This window comes from Sapajus apella, unplaced genomic scaffold (assembly GCF_009761245.1).
Source record: "Sapajus apella isolate SASKATOON/1434 unplaced genomic scaffold, GSC_monkey_1.0 scaffold30, whole genome shotgun sequence".
Taxonomy (NCBI): domain Eukaryota; kingdom Metazoa; phylum Chordata; class Mammalia; order Primates; family Cebidae; genus Sapajus; species Sapajus apella.
In genome coordinates, this window is record NW_022436970.1 from 24292979 (window position 1) to 24301993 (window position 9015).

Consider the following 9015-nt stretch of genomic DNA (forward strand, 5'->3'; position numbering starts at 1 on the left):
CTGTAATCCTAGCTACTTGGGAGGTGGAGGCAGGAGAATCACTTGAACCCGCGAGATGGAGGTTGCAGAGAGCCGAGATCACACCGCTGCACTCCAGCCTGGGAGGAGCACAGTGAGACTCCATCTCAAAAAAAAGAAAGAAGGAAAAATGAATTCAGCTTTTTTTTTTTAAAGGATTTTTTTTTCTTTCGAGTTCTCTCTGCTCCCATGTTGGGTTTCAGAAGTGCTTGACCCATAATGAATTCTAGTAACAAGATAGTTTGTTTCTTCCCAAGATTTAGCTTCCCTCAGACTTCCCAAGCATGGTCAAGCCACGGAGATTCATTGTTTCAATAGTCGCCTTCTATATCTTGCATTATTTTGAATGTAGATTTGAAAATATGTCACAGGGCTCAATGTGGCTTCTTTTCCAGCATGATTTTCTTGCATTTCCTGTCGTGGAGGAGGCCCATGAGGAGGCTCCCCCGGGTGGACTCTCGATGAATCGCACGTTACAGTGGTCAGCTTCGTGGCACAGGCTCCCACGTCGAGAGCGTTTGCAGGGCCGTCCTCTGAAACGGAGGCGCGCGGGGCTCCCTGTGGTGCCTACCTGCTTGTGCCGCTGAAATGGTCCCCCCTGGATCCTTGTGGAGAGCGGCCATCCCTCGGTGCAGGGCTTGTCTGCTGCCCTTGCCTCCCTGTGTCACCTGGACTGCCCCACAGCCTCTGCCACAATCAAGCCTTTCAGTCCCTCAGAAGCACGAGGGTTTAGAAAGTCTCGATGTCATTAAAACAACAAGCAGGTAGACCAGGCAGCCGGAGCGTGTCTGCCGCAGTCTGGGCTGTGAGCTGCCCCTCACCTGCCCCTCCTCCTGAGCCTGGGCTGCTCCAGAGAGAACAAAAAGCTCTCCTCATGGAAAGTTTTACTAACCTGGCCCGGTGCCCAGGACTGAGGCCTTCCCTGCAGCTGAGGATGATTGAAAGGGTCTGTGCGCAGGATCAAACACGGCGTCGTTAGCGTTGCAGACATCGGCTACCGCGTGATGGATGGAGTGGTGAACTCAGCCATGCGAATCATTCATTAGGGTCAGCGCTTGGTGCCCTGGGACTGCAGTGTGGGGGTTTCGAGGCATAAAACGCACACCGCACACCACCAGAGATGGAGCCTGCTGTCGGCGGGGCAGGCCGGGCCGGGCCAGGCTGCAGGAACGGGTTCTCCAAGGCCACCGGAGAGGCTCTCCCCGATGCCAGGAGCCCTCCAGCCCCAGGCCCAGAGCTGTTCCCCAGGGAGCAGGCCCTGTCACTGCCCGAGTGAGGTGGCCACGGGAGACCACGTCCAGACCCGTGCACCATAACTGCCTGAGTGAGGTGGCCACGGGAGGCCGCATCCAGAGCTGTGCACCCTGTGACCGCCCAAGTAAGGCTGAGTGAGGCGGCCACAGGAGGCCACGTCCAGACCCGTGCGCCCTGTGACTGCCCGAGTGAGGTGGCCACCGGAGGCCGTATCCAGACCTGTGTATCCTGTGACTGCCCAAGTAAGGCTGAGTGAGGTGGCCACATTCAGACCCGTGCACCCTGTGACTGCCTGAGTGAGGAGGCCACAGGAGGCCACGTCCAGATCTGTGTGCCCTGTGATTGCCCAAATGAGGCTGAGTGAGGTAGCCACAGGAGGCCACATCCAGACCTGTGTGCCTTGTGATTGCCCAAGTGAGGCGGCCACAGGAGGCCACGTCCAGACCTGTGTGCCCAGTGATTGCCCAAGTGAGGCTGAGTGAGGTGGCCACGGGAGGCCACATCCAGACCTGTGTGCCTTGTGATTGCCCAATGAGGCTGAGTGAGGCGGCCACAGGAGGCCACGTCCAGACCTGTGTGCCCTGTGATTGTCCAAGTGAGGCTGAGTGAGGTAGCCACAGGAGGCCACATCCAGACCTGTGTGCCAGGCAGCAGCGCATCAGGCCAATGTGCAGATGTTGACTCACACGATTCTGTTTCTCTCTAGAAAACTAGCTCCCACTTGGTGACAACCAGCCACTGCCAGGGAGACCACGGCCATGGGTGGGACAGGCGAGAGCGGGTGCACGCCTGCTACTAAGGGAGCTCGCAGCCCATTGCTGGAGCACCCAGGGCAGCCGCAGAGGCGAGGCTCCCCCTTCAGGAAGGGCCGTGCAGGGGCAAGGATGGTGCTGAGACGCACACCAAGCAAGGCTCTCTAAAAATAGGGGCTGCATCTCCCACCCTGACTCGCAGGCTGTGAGGCCTCAGTGGCCCGTCCCTCCCTGAGGTGAGGGGGAGGGAGGAGAGGCACCCACTCCTGTGTGCCACCCACGGGCTGCTGCTCGGGGTCTGTGAGGTTCTGGGTGCTTTTTCTGGTTGCCTGAAGACATTCAGTGTGGACCTCAATGGTTTGAATTCTACGCCATTTCTCATTGAAATATCCGTCTATGGTCCAATTCTGTGTACTTGAAAGGGAATTCGGTGGGATCATTTTCAGCTATTGACCTTCAGCCTTTGACTCCTTAAAAGTGGGTCTTAGCTTGTTCCCAGCATCAGGTGGAGACTGTCTGAAATCGGGCACCAGAGGGAGGGCCACAGGGTTGCAGCGGAAGCAGCAGGAGGGAAGATTTCATGGAGCTCGGGTGATGAGCACTATTCAGATCTAACTCATGCCAAAGAAAATTCACGGCCTGTGGCAGCAGACAGAGAGCAGGCCTTGACATTCAGCCGCCAGTGCGCGTCTGGGCAGCGTGGGGCGTGTTTGCGACGTGTTTGTCATTTTGCGTAGGCAAGCTGTGAGCAACAGTAAGGCATTCGTGAGTGTGTCATTGTTAATGCTGGCATTTTTCTTGTGTAGATACACTCTGTTTTCTTCCCACAAATGGGTTCAAATCTGTACAGAAACATTTAAAATGGCATCGGCTCCGTTTCAAATCAAGTCGCCTTGCCTCTTCCCACTGCCGTGCGTTTTCTCTTCCCGATGTATAAACGTTTCAAAGAGCTTCCTTATTTAAGCATGCACACTCTTCACAGACACTTTCAGATTGGAGCCAGCGCATCACACTGCTGTGCTGTATCTCCAGAGCATGCAGCCACAAGCGAGGTGTTTAAAAGCATTGTAGCCACATTCAGTGCCCAGCAGCTGACAGCCCGTCAGACGGAGGGAGGCGGCCAGGGCAGCAGAGGGCTCTGCCTACATCTGTCAGACGACCGTGTTGCCACCGCAGCCAGGGCCCAGAACCTCGTGCTGCGCACCTGCCTCTCCCTGGCGCTCGAGCTTGGGCACGGTCAGGTGATTTTCCTGATACAGAAGTGTGTTTCTGCACGTGGATTCCTGAGGAGCGGTGAGTAACTGACGCACACGTCCCACCAAGCCCAGGTCTCAAAAGATAGGACAGTGCGAACCATAGTGTCACCTCTGTCACGTAGTGTTACCTTCTGTCACGTGATGTCATCTCTGTCAGTGCCACGAGAGTCATTCCCGCTGTCAGCCTTGAAAGCGAACAGGAGACCCAAATGGCAGCATCAGATTGGTCCTGATGTGCAGCTTCGTATGTTCCAGCTGACCTGTTAGATCTTCTGTGCATGTTCAACTGCAGAACGGCGCTGCGGGCGGGCAGAACTGCCGGTACTCACCCTCCACCCGGGGGAAACCAAGGCGCAGAGAGACGCCGCTGGATTTGCTCTGAGTCAGTCGAGGCAGAATCAGGAGCGCCCCAGCGTCAGCCCCAGTGCCCACATGCTGTCAAAGGTCCCAGCTCTACCACTGAGTATTTTTTTCCCACTAGAGATGAGATGAGCACAGATTTCTGCTGAGAACTCCTAACACCCGAGTCTGAGTTGGCCTTGCAAGCCAGAGAGGAGATGGTATCTGTTTTTCGCTGAAGAGTTTCCATCAGCTGAGGCATATTTCACGGAGAAGGACTGGAGAGAAGCAGGCCTTCTGAACTGCCGGAGAGCGTCTTGAATCAGCTCTCGCCAAAACGCGGCAAGAACATGGCAACACTGTCAAATCAACTGAGAGGACAGAACAGCTGCGGACACGTTCACTCAAGGAGAAGCAAGCAGCCCAGGAGGACGAGCCAGACTGTGGTGTTTTCACTTGGGCCCGCCCCACCCCTGCTCCAGCCCCGGGGCACACCGCCGTGGAAAGCCAGTGATGCCACAGACTGCGGAGGAGCCGGGCTCTGTTGAAAACCCCATCCCCGGATACGGTCAGCGTTTGGACGGTCATGGAGCTCCCTGGAAAAGCTCCGTTCCCAGGCGCAGTCACCGCTGGCTGTAGTCGTGACTGTGGGAGCTGCCCCAACCAGTGATCACGATTGGAGCAGACGAGCCTGGCCAGACCAGGGCACTGGGGACTTTGACAAACCTGAACGTTCCCAGGGACCTGGAGGACGGCACCTATGAACATGGACGTGTGAATGCTCGAAAAAGAGAGGCCCCGGCCACGCCCCTCCGGCTGGTCTCCAAACCGCAGCAAGCAGAAGTGAGAGCTAAAGCTGCCTGTGGCTGGGAGGCAGGTCCTGGCACGCGGGTTTCGGGATTAGAGGAAGGAGACTCGCTTCGTGGCTCCGGGATTTAGGGAAACCTCCTGCTGGTAACAGCTAGCGATTAAACTCTGCTAACCTGAGAGTGATCCCTAGGCAGCCTGGTTTCAAGACAGAAAGAAGATTTAAAAAGAGAGAGAACAGAAAACACAGTGTCCACATACTGCAAGGAATACAGCATCTAGATAATTTGTCCAGGAAAGGCATGAATCACATAAGCAACAACCAGGGAGAGGGAGAAGCTGGGAAACGGTCCTCCTGGGAGGGGCGGGCGGGGGCAGGAATCTCAGTCCAGAGTCGCCAACCTGCCACCTCCAGTTATAAACCAAAACCCACAATTCATGCAAAGAAACATGAAGACATGTCCCATCCACAGGAAGAAAATCCTGTAGCCCCTGAGAGAGCTTGAGTATTAGACTAGCAAAGGCTTTAAATCAGCTGAACAAAGATACACAAAGAACTAAAAGAAACTGCATTTAAAGAATTACAGGGAAGTGTGGCAAATATATCTCACCAGATAGAGAATACCAATAATGAGATAGAAATATTTTTTTAAAAAGAGCCAAATAGAAATTAAAGGGTTGAAAAATATAAGAACTGAAATGAAAAATGTATGAGAGAGGCTGGATAACAGATTTGAGCTGGCAGAGAAGAAGAATCAACAAAATTTAAAAATCAAGAGGTTATTTAGACTAAGGAACAGAAAGAAGAAAGAATCAATAAAAATGAACACAGCCTCAGAGCATGTGGGACACCATAAACACATAAACGGATGCATAATGAGAGTTATAGAAAGAGAGAGAGCATCATTCACTGCAGCCAAAACGCCCACAAAATTCAAATGGGATAAATTAAAAGCAGTTCATAGACACATAACCACACTGTTGAAAATCAGAGAGAAACAGTCCTGAAAGCAGTAAGAGAAAGGCAGCTTCTCAGTAAGTGGGATGCTCAGTATTAGTAGCCAGCTTTTCATTCCGAATCATGGATGTCAGAGGACGGTGGAATGGCCTAGTTAAAATGCTGAAAGAAAGCAACTGTCAACCAAGAACTCCATATCCAGTAAAACTCACCTCTAGAGATAACTAAACCTGTGCTCAGATAAACAAGACATGCAGAATTTGTTGCCGGTAGACCTGCCTTGCAGGAAGTATGAAAGGGAGTCCTTCAGGCTGAGGCAAAAGGCGCCGCTGAGAGTAATTACATAGATAAATTAAAAAGACAGTACAGACATGTTTTAAACTTTTCTTCTCTGAGCTGATTTAAAAGGAAACTGCATAAGACACAGTTGCAAACCTGTGCCAATAACACTGTGCTTATAACAGTTTGTATGACAGTGGCATGAAGGAAGGGGTGGGGAAGGAAGTTATAGCAGTTATAGCAAAGCAAAGTTTTTGCATATTATTAGAACTCAGTGTTAATCTGAAATAGACTGTTTTGAGTCAGATGCTTATTGCAATTGCTAGAGGAACCATTAAGAAAAGAACATCTGTGTATTTGAGTGTCTCACATACACACACACACACACAAACGAACAAAATGCCAAAAAATGCATTTAAATGATATACTAGAAAATATATGTGTAACACAAAGGAAGCCAGTAATGAAGGAACATAGAAAAAATGACAAAGGCAAAAATTACACAAGACAGGTGGAAAACAAATAGCAAAATGGAAGGCATACACCCCACCATATCAATAATCACATTAAATGCAAATAGAGTAAACTCACCAATAGGAAGGTAGAAGTTGTCAAACTGGATTTTAAAATCAGAATGAAACAGGATACAACTATATGGGTGTCTAAAAAATACGTACTTTAAAGACTCAAATAGGTTGAAAGTAAATGAAAAAGGTATTGTACAAATAGTCATCAAAAGAGACATGGAGAAAACGGAAAAGTACATACTTCAGATTTAAAGACACAGGTTGGAAGTAAAGTGATGAAAAAGATATGTGGAGTAGCTATACTAATATCACACAAAGTAAACCCAGACAAAAATATGACCGGAGCAATGACGCATCCATGGTAATATTCCCTTTTAGCATTATAAAACTGATACATCCATGGTAATGCCCCCTTTTATCATTACAAAACTGATATGTTGAGCAGGAAGATGTAACAATTATAAACACATTTGCACGTAACACGGCCCCATAATACGGGAAACAAGAACTGGCAGGATTAAAGGGAGAAATATATCGTTAGAAAACGATAGCTGGAGACTTTAATATATCACTCTTTATGGATAGAACAACTAGGCAGAAAATCAAAAGGATATGAAACACTTAAGACTATCATCAGCCAACTTTACCAGACATCTACAGGACACTCTACACAGTGGAGTGCACATAGAATATTCTCCAGGATAGACTTCCTACTATGCCATAAAACAAGCCTTAATAAATTCCCAAAATATTCTGATCACAATGGATTTCAACTGAAAATCCACAATAGAAATTACCACAAGTATTTGGCAACTAAACAACACATGTCTGAATAATTAATTAGTGAACTTAGAAAGTGTAAGCGAAATTGGAAATTATCCTGAACTAAATGCAAATGAAAATACAACATATCAAAATTTGTGCGATGCAGGTAAGTACTTAGAGGGAAATGTATAGCTTTAAATGCCTACATGAGGTGATGGATTTCAAAGCAATAATTTAAGATTTTCCCTTAAAAATGGTGACAAAGAAGAGAAAATTAAACCCAAGGCAAAGGCAATGAAATAGAAATGTGAGAAAAATCAGTAAAACCAAAGTTAGTTATTTGAAAGGAACAACAAAATTGACAAAACTTTAATGAGTTTTTCTAATGAGAAAAGTTAGGAATTAAAGAGGGGACATTACTACTAACCCCTCAAAATCAAAAGGTTATAAGGGAGAACGATAGATAGCCTTAGGCCAACAGATTAAACAACCCAGATGAAATGGAAACGTTCTTACACACGAATTACCTGAACTGACTCAGGAAGAAATAGAAAAGCATAATAGACCTATAGCAGGGAAATAAGAGAAATTAATAATTTAACATATTCCCGCAAAGAAAAGCCCAGACCCAGAAAGCTTTACTGGTTAATTTTCTCAAACATTACAAGAGTAATTCCAGTGCCAGTACTCAAACTCTTCAGGAAATGAAGAAGGAACACTTCTAATGCTGAGGCCAGTGTAGCCCTAATACCAAAATCAGAGGTATCACTAGAAAGTAAACTGTAGAAAAATATCCTTTATGAATACAGGAGCAAAAATCCACAACAAATTATCAAACTGAATCCAACAACATAAAAAAGAGATTTTACACATGACCAAGTGGGATTTGTCCCAGTAATGCAAGGTTAGTTTAACATCAGAAAATGAAGTCATGAGATGTATCATATTAATAGAAAAAGGACAGAAATTACATGATCATTTCAATAAATGCAAAAAAAAAGAATTTAACAAAATCTGGCACCAACTTATTATAAGATCTCTTGACAAACTTAGAATGCAAGGGAACTTCTTAACCTTTGTGTGTGATTAAAGTCATACACAAGAACCGACGGTGAACAATCACATTGAATCATCGAAGACTGAGGACCTTCTTCCCTTAGGATGAGGAAGGAGGCAGGGATGGCCACTTTCACTGCTGCTACTCCACCTTGCACTGGAGGTTCCAGCCAGTGCAGCCAGGTGAGAAACAAAAATAAATGGCATCCAGAATAGACAGGAAGACGCAAAATTGTCTTTATTGGAAGACAACATGATTCTATATGTAGAAAATCCTGTGAAATCTGCCTACCCTCCAAAAATGTAAAGTAAAACCCACCGTTAAAACTAACAAGTACGGCAAGGTTGCAAGATGTGAGGCCAGGGTACAAATGAATTGTGTTTCCAAAGAATAACCCAAAAATGAAATCAAGGGAAAAAAATCCCATCTACAATAGCATTAAAAAGAATAAAATACTTATGAATAACTTTAAAGAAGTTGAGGACTTATACTCTGAAAATTACAAAACGTTGCTGAAGGAAGGGTAAGATCTCAATAAATAGGAGAACCTTGCATGTTAATGGTACAGAAGACTCAATATCGTGAAGATGGCAACTTTCTCCAGACTGATCTGTAGAATCAGTGCAATCTCCATCAAAATTCCAGCAGGCTTTTCTTTATAATTCACAAAATTATCCTAAAATCTATATGGAATTTCAGAGACCCAGAATAGCCAAAACAATTTTGAAATCTAAAGTCTAAAGTTGGAGGAATTACACTTCCCAATTTCAGAACTTACTCTGAAGCTATAATAACCAAGACAACGTGGTGTCGGCATAGGACACATAGATCAGTGGAGCTGAATTAAAAGCCCAAAAATAATTCTTATATCTATGATATGTTGATTTTTTGACAAAGACTCTCCAAGCCCATTTAATTGGAGTAAACGACAGCCTTTTTAACAAGTGGTGCTGGGACATTTGGCTAGCCACGTGCAAAAAAGCCACACACTATGCACCAAAAA

The 9015-nt window shown here is 46.7% G+C and overlaps 1 long non-coding RNA gene across 1 annotated transcript; it reads left to right on the top strand.

The window, feature by feature from the left end:
• Positions 1–130: 130 nt before the first annotated feature.
• LOC116561825 lies at positions 131–7955 on the top strand. Its single transcript, XR_004273624.1, has 2 exons — positions 131–1529; positions 1692–7955. It is a non-coding gene; the product is annotated as an uncharacterized LOC116561825 (long non-coding RNA).
• Positions 7956–9015: the final 1060 nt, after the last annotated feature.